Source organism: Lineus longissimus, chromosome 14 (genome assembly GCF_910592395.1).
Source record: "Lineus longissimus chromosome 14, tnLinLong1.2, whole genome shotgun sequence".
NCBI lineage: Eukaryota > Metazoa > Nemertea > Pilidiophora > Heteronemertea > Lineidae > Lineus > Lineus longissimus.
The window spans coordinates 6,737,142-6,755,648 of NC_088321.1; the positions used below are offsets into that span (position 1 = coordinate 6,737,142).

At 36.4% G+C, this 18,507-nt stretch overlaps 1 protein-coding gene across 1 annotated transcript in view; it reads right to left on the reverse strand.

Moving 5' to 3' along the window:
- Positions 1-18,507, reverse strand: part of LOC135499222 (uncharacterized) — a 407,058-nt gene that overhangs the window by 232,738 nt on the left and 155,813 nt on the right. The window lies entirely within an intron of this gene.

Below are 18,507 nucleotides of genomic sequence, written 5' to 3' on the forward strand. Positions count from 1 at the left end.
ATATCCCCCGACGTTGTCAACAGTTCCTGCCAGACTAAAATATACTATCGGTCTGTCAGGACACAGACAGACATTCCAAAAATACAGGCCACACAGAAGCCAACCACACCACAGAAAGCAGAGGATCCTCCGTCGTCTTCCACGCCACGGCCCAAGCATTTGAAGAAGAGGCGAATCGATGAGGATGATGAGTTTGCTGCTTCCAATTTAGATGAGTCAATCTCATTTATTGACGAGAATGACAGTGAGAAAAAAGATCCGACTTGGGACCCAAATCTGTCTGTTGAAGAAATGTAAGTTTTACAAAATATCTTGTGTCAATGTCATCTCTAATAATAATAATAATAATGAAGTTTTTGTATAGCCCTTTTCCATGGATTTGGTCCGTGCTCTCCGTGTGATCTTGTAAATAAGTGCGTTTTTAGTTGTGCCTTGAAAGTGTCAGTGTTTTGGCAATCGAATCGATTCATTGATTCTACTCATGCCTGCTTTAGTCAATCCTTGACTGTCTAAGGTGATAAAATTTGTCCAATCGTCTGAGTAAATGAACGATAAATTATCAATATAAAGTCTATGATGGTCTGCATAGACATATCCTTTTTTATCTGCATTAAATGGAAACTTACTAGGATCATTCAAATAATAGTTACCATTATCCATGACAATGTCTAGCGCTTGTATTTTACCTTTGTGAAAATAGTTGAAGTCAACGGAGCCAAATTCAAGTTTCAAATTTTCATAGGCTTGTTTATTGTAAGGATTTTTTGATTGATTAAAGTCAGGATTTCCTGGTAATGGAATTTTTAGCTGGTGTAATATCTTTCTGATGGTAAAATAGACATGGAATCTAAAAATACTCTGTACTAAAGGGTCAGCATGATTAATATGATTATGCCAGCTTACACCTGAACCTGATGAAGCACAGTATAATGCAAATTTAAATTGGTTTTCCCAGTTATTCATGCTTGCATTTTTAATATAATCTTGGACTTGAGAATAAGTTGTAAATTTTCGTGGATTCACCTTATTAGGGAAAATATCAATTGTATTGAAATAAAAACTTTGATTTGGTGTTACATGAATTTTTTGATGGATAAACGGATATTTGGTTAAAGAATTATTCTTGTAAGATACAGGATAGTTTACATCAGCATTATATTTTAAATAGTTTGGAAAACTCATTTATTTATGTTAAATTTTTTATAATGTCCTAAAGCTAAGGTTGAAATACCATCTTCTAAAATGTGTCTTTTTGTATCCATTGCATCTAAAGCTACTTTGGTGACTTGTTCAGTGTAAAGTTGATGATTTCTTGACCTAAACACCTCCATCCTTTTTTCAATTGGAATTTTTTCCAAGAGCACAGACTTGTAATCTTCAAAAGTGATTTCATTTTTTACTACGTTCTTCTTAATTCCTTTACATTTTTTGACTTCGTCGTCTTTGTCAGTTGTATAACTGTATAGTTTTGATCTGAGTGCGATGAATTCAGTGATGACATTACCAGCTTCTTCGTCTTTAAATTTTCCAATTACTTTCTTGTTCGTTTCATCAAACAATGGATGACACCCACGAACGGAGTGAGCGTTTTTAGGAAAATTTGAAAAGTCAAATAATTCAGCATCTTGTTTCATGTCTTTATAAATATCATCAGTTTGAATGTGATAGACTAAAGAATCTGTATCAGTGTAAAGCAGTTGTGCTTTGTCACCATACTTTTTCATCATATGATTATAATGGAAATCATACATGTGTATTTTTGACAGGTCTAAAATGGCCTGTCCCATAAATATTGGTTTATTCAGATAAACTTCTGCTTTTTGAGATTCTACCATGACTAGATCTTCACTGAAAATTTTGCGAGATCTAAAATTATTCGAATTCACAAGCTTTCGATATTGTTTAACATTTGTAGCCAATTTTATGTTTTTTCTATCTCTGACTGATTCCATTGTCTTTCCAAAGCATGAATTGTTCATCAATTTGAAGAAGTCCTTTTCAAAGTCATTTTTTGCTTTGGCACGATGACTTGTGTTTAAGTCAATGTACTCTTTCAAAAAGTATGATTCTGTATAAGAAATTCCTCTATGAATTTTAGTCAACTTTAAACCTTGACTCAAGTAGAATTTCAAAGCCTTATGATGCACAATATAATTTTTCTTATTCCGAAGATTAGGAATCAACATTCCATTCATAAGTTCAGGTGCAAGTGGATAATCATTGTGCAAATTGTGCAAATGTATAGGATATTCTAAGTCAACTTCAAGTGTGCATGGGATGTCTTGCCAATTTTTTAATTCTGATTGAGTCATCCATTTAAAATTAGAATGTGGTAATTTTTCACTCATAGATAATCCATACAAATTATTTGCGTCAAGATAAGAGATATAACTTGTAGGTTGATTAGGATCAAAATCTTTCAAGTAGGGATTATTTGCTTTTGCGTATCTGTGACTTGCTTGACAGATTCCTCCTCGAATACCACATTCAAAGAAGTTGTAATGGTCCACATCTGTTAAAAGTTCAATTTCAACATCTGTCATTTTCAACATGGCTTGCCAAGACAATCCTGGACCTGTATAAGTCCACACTGGATCTAAATTATAAATGTCCATGCATGTGTTCCTGAAATTGTCAAGGATGTCTGCTAAAAGTAGAACATCTGTTTTGAGATACAGGCTGTGATAATCTCGAAATGTTTTGCATCGAAATTTTTCCCATACATTCTTTGCATGGGAATAGTCTTCTTGTGAAATTTTTATATCATTAAACTCTGAGTCAAATGATTTCATTGAAGGAAGTACTTTTTCTTCAAATTTATTGTGTGAGTCTACCCATTCATAAGGATAAACTCCTTTTCTAGTTAGAAGTTCAAAGGAGTCTCCTTTGTAATATTTTGACAGATGCTTTTTCTCTGTGTTAGGCAAATTATTTGCAAGATTTGCTAGAGATGACTGCATGAGTCTATATGAGTCAAGGAATCTGATTGAAAATGACTTGTAGTCTTCAAAATGTAACGTCTTGCTGAACGAAATATAGTTTTCACTATTATTTGCAAGCACATTTAAGTCACCTTTCAGATTTTTCACAAACAGATGTGCATCATAACCTGAAAGATTATGAAAATACACTGGTATGAAATCAGGAGCTTGTAATTGAAGGTTACATATATTACAGGCTGCTCCTCTGTATTTTCCATTAAAATGGTTGTGATCACGAACTTTATAATTTTTTTCTGTAAATTTCTTGTCACAGAGATAACATTTTTCAGCTGACTCATGGTTATCCTGTTGTTCTTGTGTTAAGGCTAACATAGCTTTAGGTTTGGTGAAATGCTTGTCATGAATGTTATAGACAGCTTTTTCAATCTCTTTACAAAATCTTTCTCCTATATCTTCATTAGGATCAACCATGCTATATTCTACTAAGAGATTTTCATCTTTAATTTGATCCTTGTCAAAAACGACATAGAAGCTAAATGAGTTAGGAATATGTTCCTGAATTTGAACAGTTTTCTCACTACCTTTTGATTGACTTTTTGCAAGGTTGATTCAAAGTCAGCAATGATTACAACAGGATGCTTTTGCTCCATTTTTTTATTTTTGAATTTGAGTAAATTAGAGTGTAAAAATGGAGTGCTAACTCTGACACATTCATATTTTCTACAATGTGTCATGTGCTCCTGATATCTTTTTTCTCTAAGATGAGGATAATCTGCTGATATGACTTTCAAGCATCTAAAACAAACTTTGACTTGTCCCTTATGTTTAGAATTAGCTTTAGAAATCAGCCTAGAAAAGTTCTTGATCCAAGCATAGTGGTAATTTGCATCATCTTTGACATCTTCAGTGTGTTCACCTTCTGGAAAATCATCTTCATCTTTGTAGTGAAGTAAATTTATGTAGTGGCCATCAGGTAAAATTTTCTCTGAAATCAGTGTTGGAAAAATTTTAAAATTATTTGATGGAATAAAAGTATATACATTGACACCTAATTCAGGAATATTTTTTTCGAAAATTTCAATATCCTTGATTGTAACAGGATATTGAATTCCTCTGAACATGTGGTCTAATTCAGATTTGTTATAATTTGAAACACGTTCTGGATGATTATTTAATTTTAAAAGCGCAGCTTCAACAGAATATCTGAAGCATTTTTGATCAGTGTTTTTCACATTGATTATGGCTTGTTTTTTCTGAATCTTTTCCGGTAAAGGAATATAGCTTGATCCTGAAAATGGTGTATAATTGTCTGTATGTAAGTCAAGCTTAGTAATTTCTAATAATCTCCAACTTGAACCAGGTTGAAGAAGTTTTTTCTCTTCTTCTAACATTTTTATTATAAATTTAGGGTAATCTAAGAGTCTTCCATAAAGGATGGTATGATAAAATCGAAGTTGAAACTCTTTTTCAATATTCTTTCTTCGCATTAGAATATGTAGAATGATTGAAATTTTTAAACCTACTTTATTTTCCTCATTAATTTTTTCTTGAAGAATAGGTTCTATTTTTTCCAAGTAAGGTTCAACACCCATTTTAGGAAGTCCCTCCATTTGAAAATGATTAGCAAATCCTCTTAAAGCGGACTTGAATTTTTTGAATGTTTTTAACTCTGTATGTTTTTCAATGAGGTCTTTAATAAGTGATTTTTTCATATTATTTTTCACTTCAATACCAAGCTCTTTGGCTTGTTTGAAAAGATCTGATTTCAAAATACGTTTAATTGGTTCCTTGGTCAAGAGTTCTTTCAACTTCTCAATATTAAGATTGTGATAATTCTTATGACCAAGATCCTTAGCTTTTTCTAAAAGAGGTTTTCTGATTGAAATTTTTGGCTTTACAGGTTTAGGTTTAATTTCAACCAAATTTTCCTGTGATATTTTGTCCTCTAAAATTGTATCCAGTTATTCTTTTTTGAACTTTCTGGCATTGACTCCAAGTCTTTGTGCAAGAACTCTTTTTTCAATTTGTGACAAGTCAGAAACTGGCTTGTCAATTTTCACTTCAACATCATTGAAACTGTTTGGAATTTGTTGAAGTTTTTCTAGTAACTTTTCTCTTGAAAGTGAACCATATTTTTTCACCTTGTTTCTGTAGGCAAGTATTTTTAATTCATCAGTAGATAATAAATCTGACGAATTCATGTTCATTTATTATAGAAAAAGTTTTTAGTTAAGTAAACGTTTAGGGAATTCCCCTTTTTTAAGTTTCGGTTTCGGTTTCAATAAGTCATTTTATAATCAAGTTTTTGATTATAAGATTCCAAATGAATACAACAGATTTATTATCTACTGATGAAAGTAAAATATTTCTCAAACGAACCAGTAAAAAGAATTTTAAAGACTGATCTTTAGTGAAATTTAAAATTCTAGTTAATCCTCACTTGAGCGAAAATCTAGAACTTAGGGTTCACCACGCCCATGAGAATTTGTGAAAATCATCATGGGTGAGGCTTCATTTATTATAAGGAAAAGTTTTTTAATTTTTTAAAAAATCCAATGTTGAGAGATATCATTGTCTTTTTTGTAAATGAAGACCTCATCTTTATCATGAGGTTCTATATTACCCAAATCTAAAATTTTATCCTTTATTCGTTTTGGTAATGTTACACTATACAATACCTTTTTATCTCTGGGTATTAAAGGTAGTAAAAAAGCATACTTATCAGTTGATGATAATAAATCTATTATTTCAATTTTATACCAAGTATTATCAGGAACATTTCTCCAATTGACATATACTTCTTTCATTTTATTTACAAGAAAATAATTTTCTTTAAGTAGACGTTTAGTAGAAAATTATTCCAAGAGGTTAAATCCATAAAATTTTTTACCATGTTTTGTTTCTTTTATTCCTGTGAATCTTATATAATTGTGACCGGGTGTTATTTTTTGTTTAATCAGACTGGTTGTCCAAACAGTCAACACCTTAGCTTCTGAGTCTTCAAGTTCAAGAAGTATTGATTCTCCTATTTTTGTGTTTATACTTCTGAATGAGTTGATTTTATACCATTTGTTCAATGGAAGATCTTTAAATTTTAGATAATCTGTTGAATCTGTGACTCTTGATTCAAGTTCTTCGTTTGACGGAAAGTTCATTTTATTTACAAGAAAATAATTTTTGTTAAGTAGACGTTTTGTAATTTTTGTAATTTTTGTAATTTTTGTAATTTTTGTAATTTTTGTAATTTTTGTAAATTTTGTAATTTTTGTAAATTTTGTAATTTTTGTAAATTTTATAAATTTTGTAATTTTTGTAAATTTTATAAATTTAGTGACTTGACTGAAGTTTGACTAGAAACTATTTAGACTAGGATTTGACTGAGATAAGTTTTGAAACGTGTTGACTGGGATTTGACTTGGAGATTTTGACTGGGATTTGACTTGGCCCCGTAGACCCATTTCTACATGATGCTCATTGCCTTCGTCAAATTGGATTTTCTCTGGTTTAGCCTCCTCAAAGATCACTTTAAATGCATCTCTGATTTCTTCTCCTCTCTTGCTCTTAACGGCCATAGCTTAAGCATAGCGACTGAATAGGTCAATTACTGTCAAAATGAATCTGTTGCCTTTATTCTGTTTCTCAAATTTTTGCATGTCCACAAGATCTGCTTGCCATTGTTGATCGATGAAAGATACCATTGTCTTTCGGAACGTAAATTTCTTAATGGCCGGTTTGTGTAGTTGGTAAGTTGGTAGTGTGTCTAGAAATTCTTTTACTTCCTTGTACCTGATTTTGTTACTAGTTTTACTAGTTTTACTAGTAACACTATCCTCCCTTACTTGTTTCCATATCATACTTAATGAACTGTAAGCCACAGGACTTTCAGGATTGTAATACAAATCTCTCAGATACTGTTCGATGTTGTCTGGGTTAGACTGGACTTTGTTGTCTGGGTTAGACTGTTCGATGTTTACTGGGTCTTTTAGTTCTGTTTTACTCATTTAAATGAAGGCAAAAGACATACTAGTTTTTCGGTCCACACAACAAGTTAATTTCAGGAGTTACCAATTGCGGTGAGACCCATTTTGCTCTTGGCCTCTTAGAGAAGGAATATCGTCATAAGTTCCAGAACATAGTCATTTTCTGCCCCACTTACTTCAGAAACAAGACGTACAATAGGAGATGGATTTACGAAGACAAGAATGTTTTCATTGTCAATCCAATTGCTGTAGCCAATAATTTAGACCCTGTGCTTCAATTTGCCACCATGGCCTTCGAAGGGTCACAGACATTATTCATCATTGATGATGGTGCTCATTTGAGAGACACAAAGAAGAAGGTGTCTGAGTTATGTAATCTTGCCTTTTCCGGTAGACACTACAATCTGACTGTTTGGTTACTCGTTCAGAAGTACAACTCTGTTGTTAAGGACTTTGGAGAGAACATAAGGGTTTTAGTCCTGTTTTTCAACAAGGATGAATCGGCAATGAAAGACGCCTTAGAAGAAAATAGTGTTATCCCTAAAGACCAGAGGCAAAAATACATAGATACCCTTAAAAAGACGAAAGGATCTAAATTAATCATAAGACTAGAACACCCGTTAGGTTTTATTCACGTTTAGTCTTTCTTCTTCCTAGTCTTTCTTCTTCCTTATTCTTTCTTCTTCCTTCTTCTTTCTTCTTCCTTAGTCTTTCCTCTTCCTTCCAACGAAATAGTAAATCCCAAAACCCAAGACGCTCAATCCTAAAATGATCCAAAGGTGATCGTAATTCTTCATTTCATCGCTGGGCTTTTAAGAGTCGCTCACTTGCGGTTGTCTAGGAATGGTAATTCCATTATGTGGGTTTAAACTGTTGTACAATGAAAGTGAGGCGTCGGCATTTTTGAAGTCAATTGCTGCTTCACGCTCTCTCTTTAATTCAAGGTTAACGAAGTCAATGGTATTTTTCCTACGCTCATCCCATTCTGTGGATGCTCTTTGCAATTGCTCTTGAGCTAAATTATGTCTCTTCATTTCAGCCTCGTAGCCATTCTTGTCTGGTGATTTAAAAAGGTATCCAGAACCGGTGAAGGCTAAACCAGTCACCAGCGCAGAACCAATCATCATAGCTATGCCTGCCATTTAATTTAGTGTGATTTTAGCCAAAATGAGTAAAAAATCAGGCGCAGTGAGTAAAGGTCAATTGGTACTGCACATCAAAACCATTAAGGTCGATAATGTCATTGTTTTCATCTGTTAGGCGAATATTCAACTTGCCAACACTTGATTTGCACGGAATTTCCATGTTATCTCCAAAGGAATATGCTATCATGTCTCCAAAGTAAGATTCTTTTATTGGTCTAGTGGCTAAGACATCTGATGGCTTTCCATTGCTCATTACATTGTTGACGATGTCACAGTGGAAAACAAAATAGTCCATTGGTCTAAAATTTAATGGCCTCTCGCTTACAAACTCGCCCTTTGTTGATTTATCAGCATCTAAGGTATCAGCATCTAAGGGATAAGGCCATTCCGATTTAAAGCCAAACAATTCATTGCTTTTACCAAAAAACATAAACTGGAAATACTCTGCATTTTTTCTCTTAATCATCTTCATTACTGTCCTACCAGTGGGCTCATCAACATCAAACTTAACAGTATTTTTGCTTAAACTATTTTCTTTCAATTCATTTGCAAACGCCTTTGAAAAGCTTTCTAGGTCATAGAGGCCATCGGGTATTGTGATAACTGTCAACGAAGGTCCACGCAACTTCATTTCGTTATTTTGTTTTGCTTTACTTATGTTGTAGAATGTACAGGGTATTCCCGCAAATGTTAAACTGACGCTGAAACTGATGTATGGTTAAATCATGTGATTTCTGTTCTGGGTAGTCACTGGAATTAATGTACACCATGGTTTTCATTTACTTCACTTAAATTCTACTTGATTATGTTTCTGGGTAAAATACCTTGATCGTAAAAGTATTCCAATGTTACATTACTGACTGCTACAATTCCGCCAAGTTTAAGAATCTCTTCTAAGTTTGCCTGACTTGGTGGGCCAATGGCAATTCTCAAGAATCTCTTAAGTAAATGTGAGTAACCAATTGTTGCCGTTGACAATAACACACTTTGGTACAGTGTATTGATGATTTCCTTCTTTCCTGGTGTTTCCATTTATTAAGAATGAAATCTATTGATTCATATTGACTGTAAAACAATCTTAATGTTGCAGTCAAATGATCTTAATGTTGCAAGGAAACAATCTGTGAATTTTGAATATTAACTTGAGCGTCAGAAACCACAAATATGTGCATTTTGTATGGCCCCTTTCCAGATTCTTTTGTTATCGACAATTGAATACCATCTTTAGTGTTTTGAAGCTTTTTGCCCGATCCGTGTAATCTATTGTCTTCTGCAGTTCTCAGGTCCAACCAAAGACCGTAGTTATTCCAGTCTCCATAGTACTTTTTCATAGACATGTTGCTGTCGTAAGTTTTCTTTAAGTCTTCGGTCATGAAGTGTTTCTTGATCTCCTCCCATTGATCTAGCATTCTCATTCCTTCTGGAAACACCTGATTAGCAACTCCTTCGATGGTTATTTGAACTTTTGTGATGTTAGGATTTTCAAACTTTTCAGAATCTCTTGAACCATCAGTGTAATCAGAGATGAAGAGAAGTAATAGTACTTTTATGGACATTCGAGGAAAATTGATGTTCTCGTTGATCAGAGTTTCATTGGCCGTTACATTGACAGTTTTGAAGTGATCTACCCAGTCGTAATAGATGGAGAAACCTGAATTGTACTTGTTTGTTAGCGTATTGGCTAATCCCTTGTTAGTTACAGTGTCATATTCAAAACTGATGTTTTCAAGTTTGTAATTCATGTTTGCAGTTGTGCTGGTAACGATAATCTCCTCCTTTGGCGCTAACGTAATCTCGATGATCACATCCTCTTGAATTGGAAACTTGTAAAACGGAGCATAGTTGAAAAATAGTTCAAAATCTAACGGTATCTTGTACTTGGTTCCAAACACTTTCTTCAGTGTTTTCTCATCGCCGGTTTCACCGGTAACGTCGGCTTCTGCCACACCTGATCTCAACTTTCTAAGATTTTCTGACTGAATACCTTGAAAAACCCTGTCGTTTCGTTCCTCCTGTGTTAACCACAGATCTTTAAAAGTCGAATAATGACTGTATTCATTGAGGTCAAATATCTGTTCCGTTCCCCACTTAATTACCATCTTGGATAACAGGTTTCTTCCGAGATTGTTAACCACGTTGTTCTTTGAATCACCAGAAATGGTGACATCAGCTGACAGAAAAAGAGATCTGGGTACAAAGAATGTATTTTCTCTTAAAGCAGGTATTCTAATGTACAATGTTTCTTTTGGATTAGCAGAAGATGGATTGTGTGTAATGATGTGATGATTTCTCTCGGCCTTTAATCCGAGTGGAATCTTATGACTCCTTTCAGTGTTGAGCAGTACTCCAGTTGTCATTCTATTTAATTTACATGAAATTGATTTAATTTTACTTACCAGCTTTAATTTTACTTGAAAAATCAATCATTGATTTTACTTAGCAGCTCTAACAGCTTTAACACCTTCTATCAAACCATAAATTATGGAGCTAACAACAACAATCACTAGAATGACTAGATGTTCGGCCATGAATCCAACAACTGCACCAACTGTTTTCAGGAGAAATGAGACGATAGAACCGATGATTCCCGGTAAAGCCGCAGCTGATTTCTTGGCCAGTTCTTTTAGCCATTCAGCAAACTTCTTGAGGCCTTCTTTTACTTTATCTTGAATTGATGGTGTCTTATCCGGACTTGGTGGGGTTGGACTTGGTGGTCCTGGTTTAGGTACAGCTTTCAAAGCATTACTGATACCAAGACCTAAAGTGCTAATTATCATAATCACTGCAGTGACTATTGCAGTAATTGTAAGGCCTTTAATCTTAAAAAGTAACTTGATTCTGTCCTTGAATGAAATCACTGAATCTGGTAACTTCAAGACCTCAATGATCAAACGTTTCAGTCTTTTTACCCTGCTTTTAGCTTCGCTGTCTAATTCAGATACCTTGACACGTTCTCTATTCAGTTCCTCTTTCACTCTATCAATTTCTCTGCTTAGCTCTTCCTTTTCTATTCTTAGCTCTTCAATTTCTCCTCTTAGATCTTCATTTTCTTTAGAACTTTTTTCTTCATAGTTAACATATTCTCTTTTTAGATTTCTATATGTTTCTTCTAGGTTAACATAGTCTCTTTTTAGATTGTTAAGTTCTTCTTCTTTCATATCTCTCTCCATCTTAACTGTTGCGTAATCATCCCCAGCGTTTTTTAACCCTCTAATTTCTCCCAAAGCGTGTTCTGTAAAAAGGCCTAATGCCCTTAATTCTTCATCAGTCGCATCTATGATTTTATCTATGGGTTTGGGTGAAGTGATAATCTCATCAACTACTGCCTGTGTTTCAGGTAATACAGATTGAGCTTCCCTTCTTGGTGAATAACCTTCCATGTTGCCTCTGTTGGGCCTGGTGAAATTGCCCCTGGTGGGACTAGTTGAATTAGTTCTTTCAAATCTTCAAAGAATTTTTCACCATAATAATTCTTTAAAGTTTTTTCAGATAAGAAGCTTCCATTTTTCATAGTTAAGCGAATAAGTTTACTTTCCCCATCACTGGTCATATTTTGTCTTTGATTGCCTGTAAAACTATCAATTTCAACTTTTGACGGAATGTAGTACAGGAATTGTGAGTAAGCAATAATTTTTGGTACAAGCTTACGCAATTTGTTCTTGTCATATTTCCATCCTGTTTTTTCCAATGCCTTAACAAGTTTATCCTCTACTTCAGTGTAATTTAACTCCTTTCCCATCAATTCAGGGTCAATACTTCTTGCTCTTTCTGGTGTTTTAGTAAACGAAGTTTCAACATTTAAGTTACTAGTACCTGTTTTGTAAGTTTTGACCTCATCAAATACTGAGTCAAAGGATAATGTTCCATCAGAAATTCTACGGTGTAATTCTGAAATTTGATAATCACTCAAATCATCCATTTGGACATCTTCTCCTCCTTCAGCCATTTACTTTACAGTAATAAGAATTAAACTACCAACAGCAGCATAGAGTAAAAACTTGATTGTTTCATGGGTATCATCAGATTTACTGGTTTCATCAGTCTTACTTGTTACAGCAGTCTTACTTGTCACATCAGTCTTACTTGGCAGTCTTACTTGTCACATCAGGCCTACCAGTTTCATCAGTCTTACTTGTTACAGCAGTTTTACTGGACAAAAGCAGTCTTCACATCTTTTGGTGTAGTGATATTAGCCTTAACCCTTATCTTCTTAGAAGTTTGACCTTGCATCAATGGAGGAGGCAAGGTCTTTTCATTATTAATGTCATTCTTACCAGGCTTCAAGTGTTTAGTTGCTATCAAGATTGTTATTGTAATTCTCGATCTTACCGATCTTGAGTACCATGTCAGAACCTATGATGTACAGGCCTGGGGCAATTACATAGTCTAATCGTGTGTGAGTGTCCGACAGTGCTTTCTGGTATCTAGCAATTGAGGTAGGGATATCCACATGCTGTTCAATTGAATCACTTAGCAGTTTGATGAATTCCTTATGTGCGTCTAACTCTGTTCCTGGTTGTCCAGTAATCGGGGTTCTAGTGAGGGCCTGTGATCCCAGTATGCAGTAAACATATGTTCTGATGGAATCATTCAACCTTTCTATCCCTGGATTCGAGAAACCTGAGGACTTAAGAGTCATGAATTGTTGGTACGTTTGACATGGTTTCTGTTCTATCATATCAAATACATTCTTGTGTTGTTTGACGTGCCACTTGATGAAAGTATCTGGATATTTGAAATTAGACATCCCAGCGTCCCAATCAGATTTAAACATCGAGGGCATTCTATTCTCGTGAACTTGCATTAAAAAGAAATTGATTTTAGAGTTATTGATGTAGTATCCAGGATCAGTTATGTTTGGGTTGTAATCTGGTACACTCCACGAAGTCTTTCCGTAATTGTTTGCAAACACTGAAAAATCATACTCGTCTTTTAAGCCAAACTCACTTAGTAAATCGCCTAGTTTCCTACGGTTAATGTTATTATTTGTTTCGTTGAAATTGCTTTCTCCCAAAATTGGGATATCAAGGTTCTTCATAATTTTTCTGATTTGATAGTAAGTGTGGAACCTGTAAAATGATCTGATCATTTGATTGCTGCTGTTCAGGTGCTCTAGTGAAATGCCACCTCCAGTTGTCGCGAACCATACGGCCATGTTAAACTGATTCTGGAAGAACTTCAGTGGATTTTTTTCAAGTCTAAGACAATCATCTCTGTTTTTCAATTTTAAAAACCCTGGCGTGATATCACTTTCTTGTACTTTGAAAAAGCTGTAAGAAGTAACATAGGCATCAAAGTGATAAAAGTCAAATGTAATTTTATCCTTATGCTTCGTTGCCAATGGGTAATACATTTATCTTACTTGAATTTTGGATAGGTAAAAAGTTATCAGATGGAAGCACTGGCGCAATTACTGTTAAACAGGTGTTACCTTAAATAGGCCTAACTAATATTTATCCAAGGTTGATTCAATAGCCGAGTGGATAAAGCATGGAGCTTCCACAACTGAGGTTATGTGTTGTGGCGTGGGTTCGTTTCCCGGTGAAGGCAACATATGTGGATTGGTATTTATTTGCAGCCAATAGAGTGGCCGCAAAACTTATCCCACCGTGATAAGTTATTTTTTATCCCACTGGGATAAGTTTTTTTTGGGGTTTTCATATTTAATTAGCAGAGACAATAAGTCAAGTAATAGGGAACCTTGTCATTTTATCCATGTTACGTATTTTGGTAACTTTGGTAAGTTTTGGGAAAAAACCAAAGACCCCCTGTGTTTACAGAAATTATCCATGTTGGGTTTTTGGTAGTGTTTGTGGTGTAAAACTTAGTTTTCTTGCCAAATTTACATGAATAATGATGAAAGGTGAAGTTTTTTGCCCGAGTTTCCAGGATTAGTCGTAGATAGTCGTACATGAGGTTCCCTATTACTGTATTGTGTTGTTAGACTGTGCAATCATTTGTCTTTACAGTTTCACCTCGATAAAGAGTATATCTTACTTGAGACATTGAGTGTCATTTTCCTTTAGTTCTTGATACCCGCCGAAGACGTCCGTTGTGGACGCCACAACTACAACTCCGAAACGGACAACTTCAGTTATATTCAATATAACGGCGAATACATAGTCTCACCATGTTCACAGATTCTATTCAAATCCCATCAGAATGTCACATCATTCTAGAAAATGCCAAAAGGACTATATAAGGAACACGGTTTTATGCGTTCGGTTAAATATTCAGGGAGAAATTGTTTCAGGTAAAAGTATCTATCAACATATTTGTAAACAACCAGAGTATTGTTCTTTTGAAGCGGCAATTAACGGCCAAATTATAATCAATAGAAATACAAATGTTCCTCTCTTTTGGTTATTCCTTCGAATAAATCTGATCAGGCCGCCCCCCCCCCCCCCCTCACACTACAAACGCATATGAAGCAGCTTTATACCGAACACTCCATGTGTCCATGCCCCAAACTCCGTGCGATACACGGGTAATTGTTAGTATGATTATATGATTATGGTGCAATGGATATATGATCCAAGCAACTATCTAACTGATCTGAAATACAATGAATCCCAACAACGAGAGAAAATTTCAGTGTCCAGGATATTGTCGAAACACCTCAGTTGTACATCCTTGCCCGTTCCGGGCCCAGTGATGCAGAGCAGTTGACATTTATACTATAATGCGCGTTGTGGCCGCTATTTAGGAGGTAATTTTTGTTTCAAAATTGGGCCTTGGAAATGCGTCGAATTCTTGCAACCTTTGGCTTCGTAGGTCTGGATCATACGTAACAGTGTCACTGAGGGTGTCATACGTCGAATATATTCGTGGTTTTAGAATAAATAGCAACTTTTCAGAGAGCACGTCGACTGGAGAGCTCCGCTCATTCTCAAAAGCATACACAAACTTCACGCATATTCTCCCTGCCACATCAGTATTAGCTTCCAGCACGTATGTAGTGCTATACAACCTGGTCCATGGTGCAGGGTATTAGCAGGGAGATTAATGATTAGCCTGTTCTATTTTAGTTCTATTCGAGAAACACTGACCTGAGTGATAAGGCAAATTCTGCAGAGTGGCCTACCGGAACATGCAGTCAGGGTATCAATAAACAGTTATGCCAGGATGGACAAAATATGTACAGTGGCCAGCGCTGCTTTCTGCATCTCTCCATGCGCCTGGCTTTGGTCCGACAGTGGCATTGGGTACGGGAGTGGGTAGGTGATATGCCTAATATGTGAGGGCCTTATTTGGAACAGGACCTGCTGTCACTGGTCTCAATGCATTGTGCAAAATAGCGTACTCCAATCAATCTATTGGGGGTTGCATGTAGATAGCAGCAATAAGTCCCTAAATGCAGTTAATTTCGTGTTTAACCTTTAATAAAACTTCAGTAACGTTAGAAATTTAATGTAGCTCAATCATCGTGCCATTTTAACTATAAATGTATATTACATTTCAACTTTGCCCGCTCCATGGGTATATGCTAGTACTCGTGTAATGATCTAGTGCTCCCGAGTCAAGATGTCCCACAGATGGGATCAATCTCCCGGGCTTTGGTCCAATGTCGAATTTGCATACACCCGTTGAAATTCTCACACAATCCCTCTGCCACAGTTTGACCATTCACACACACCGATCCAGTGTGTATACTGCGCTGCTTGTAACATGGATTGAATAGCCTTCCTGTTCTGGTTCGACAAAAAAAACATTCTGAGGATGCCGTGATAGACTATAACGGGCGCTCAGTGATCCGTGATCAGTTGACAGCACACCTGATCACTCAGAAGAGGCGCCACATTTCGAACAGGATTTGTGAATTTATGAAGGTTTCTCGCATGAATCTATTTTCTCAGCCATGTGACATCTTTCTGGAAAAACATATTTTTGTTTTGTTTAGTTTTATGAATGGATCGAATTCTGTCAAAAAAGCCGTTTCACGATCCCTCGTCCTACATTATGTAAAAGTAGAACGCACACTGATATTGCGAGCATGCGTGTCCAACCTTACTTATATCCGTCATATTGTGACCATTACTGGCCGGCGATTATTCCCATTGTTGAACAGAGCATGCTCCGCACAAAACAGTGAACTCTTCACTGTTTCCATTTTCCGCTTACACAGTGGACAGTTCACAGTTGGCCAGATGCTTTCGCCGTCTATTATCCGCTTCTTGAACTAACAATGAGTGGGCCCATACGTGAGACAAAAAGTTACAAGATTGTGACTTACGGCTGGGAATGATGGGACCCCGACCCATGACCACTGCCAATCTTTATATGTGAGACAAAAAGTTACCAGATTGTGACTTGTGGCTGTGAATGATAGGACCCCGACCCATGATCACTGCCAAACTTCATATGTGAGACAAAAAGTTACCAGATTGTGACTCGTGGCTGTGAATGATAGGACCCCGACCCATGATCACTGCCAAATTTCATACGTGAGACAGAAAGTTACCAGATTGTGACTCGCGGCTGGGAATGATAGGACCCCGACACATAATCATTGCCAAAATTCATACTTGAGACAAAAAATTACCAGATTGTGACTGGTGGCTGGGAATGACAGGACCTAACCGCCCCAACCCCTCATACTCCTGGCACATAGGGGAAAAAGGTATCTTATTGTGACATGTTGTTGGAAATGATACCGCCTGTAGCCGCCCATCCTCACTGCTAAAATGAAATAAAAGAGTCAAAATTTCAAGTTCAAATTGTCTATTCGGCTACAGTCAAAAACTATATATAGAACAAATTAAAAACACGTGGTCATTCAACAATATTCCAGATTATCATACCTCATTAGTATGTGAGCCAATCACGTCGCGTCATTCACGACCACGTGCCATGCGATAATTTTGACTATTCCACGGCATTATTCCACGGCTGACGTCATCGATGACGCGATATTGCAAATGGCGGTCATTAAGATTTCGACGAAATCGGCGATAAAAAACAGCATATTTACGGCGTTTTAAGCCAGGAAGTTGCACAGTGATACTGCCAGGGTCTTGAATTACACCCACGAAGTAGGTAGGTTGCATTGGGTGGGACTGTTACATCCACGAACAGAAAGTACAAGGCATTCAAGTTGGGCCTGGACTCGCTTCAAACAAACATCGTCTGCTAATGTAAACACACACTGTCTACAGTACATAATGTACACGTCTTGGCTCCATACATGATTTGCGTATCCGCCGATTAAAAATCACTTTGACAGTGGTTTGGGTCGCTGTGCAAAACCTGCTGGGCCGATTTCTTCAAGGTTTGGTTTAAAGTATGAGGTATGATAAAATGACATGCAATATTTATATAATATTCAATGGTATTCTTCGTTGCGCAGAGAATGTGCGCAAAAGCAAACACACAGTAGAATGTTCACTGTTTAATGCGAGATATTGACAACAGTGAAATGCTCTACTGTTGTATAGTAGAGAGTACGTTGTGTTGAAAGGTGGTTCGGCAACCAACTGCGGGAGAGTTAGTAGAACGAGTGAGGCTTGGCAACGATGATCACCATTGACGACGCTTGGAGAATGAGGTGGGATACCTTTCGGTGATCACCTTGTTTTTTTTTCTGTGGGAACGTACCTGCCCGCGATTTAGAAGCGGGGCCCTGTGTGGGGTGCAAGCAAAGTTTTTTTGGACAATATGCACGGCTGTTATCGAACCGTTCCTATTATCCTTGATGATTGACATATAAACTTATTGGATGGTTCTCCTCGCAAATACAAAGATGATTGCATTATCAACCCATTCTCTAACTTGCAGACGGTCGATGTAACCGAAGAGTTAAAGAGCAGAGGAATTGGTGTTGACGAGGGGACCAGTCAGTCTGAGCTAGATGATACCTGGTCCACAATCCTAAAGGGCATCATACAACGGCTGCCGTTTTTGCATACGATCCCGAAGACACGCTGGATGGTATTAATTGCCAGTATGAAGTGGCAAAATTTTAGGGTCTCAATGATCTTTCCTATTTGTCAGAACACATCTTGGAAGAGTTGCCAGACACATAAAAGAGAAAAACGGAATCGACCTCAAGGGCTTTATAGACTCTGCTAAAGAAGACTAGCAACAACTTGAAATGCAGTGATGCTAGGTTTTCGAGTGTCCGAGTCACAAGACAAAGAGTTACAAAAAGAGGATAAGGTTTATAATGAGAAGTTCGGCATTGGTGATAAAATGGTTGTGTATAACATTATCGATCGTTTAAATGTACAGTATGTGTCAGTTCGGGCATTTGACCCGATCGCGATATCACCACTGCATAAGTGGGCGCAATGTATTCTGTACGCAATCATGACTTCGTGTACTCGAAGTTGATACTCTCGCAAACAATCAACCGTTTCCAGCCCAAAATAGTCTTACTCCCCAATAGGTTTGGTTGACCAAGCCTTCTCATATTTCAATCTGTTTGATGGGCAGTATTTTTCA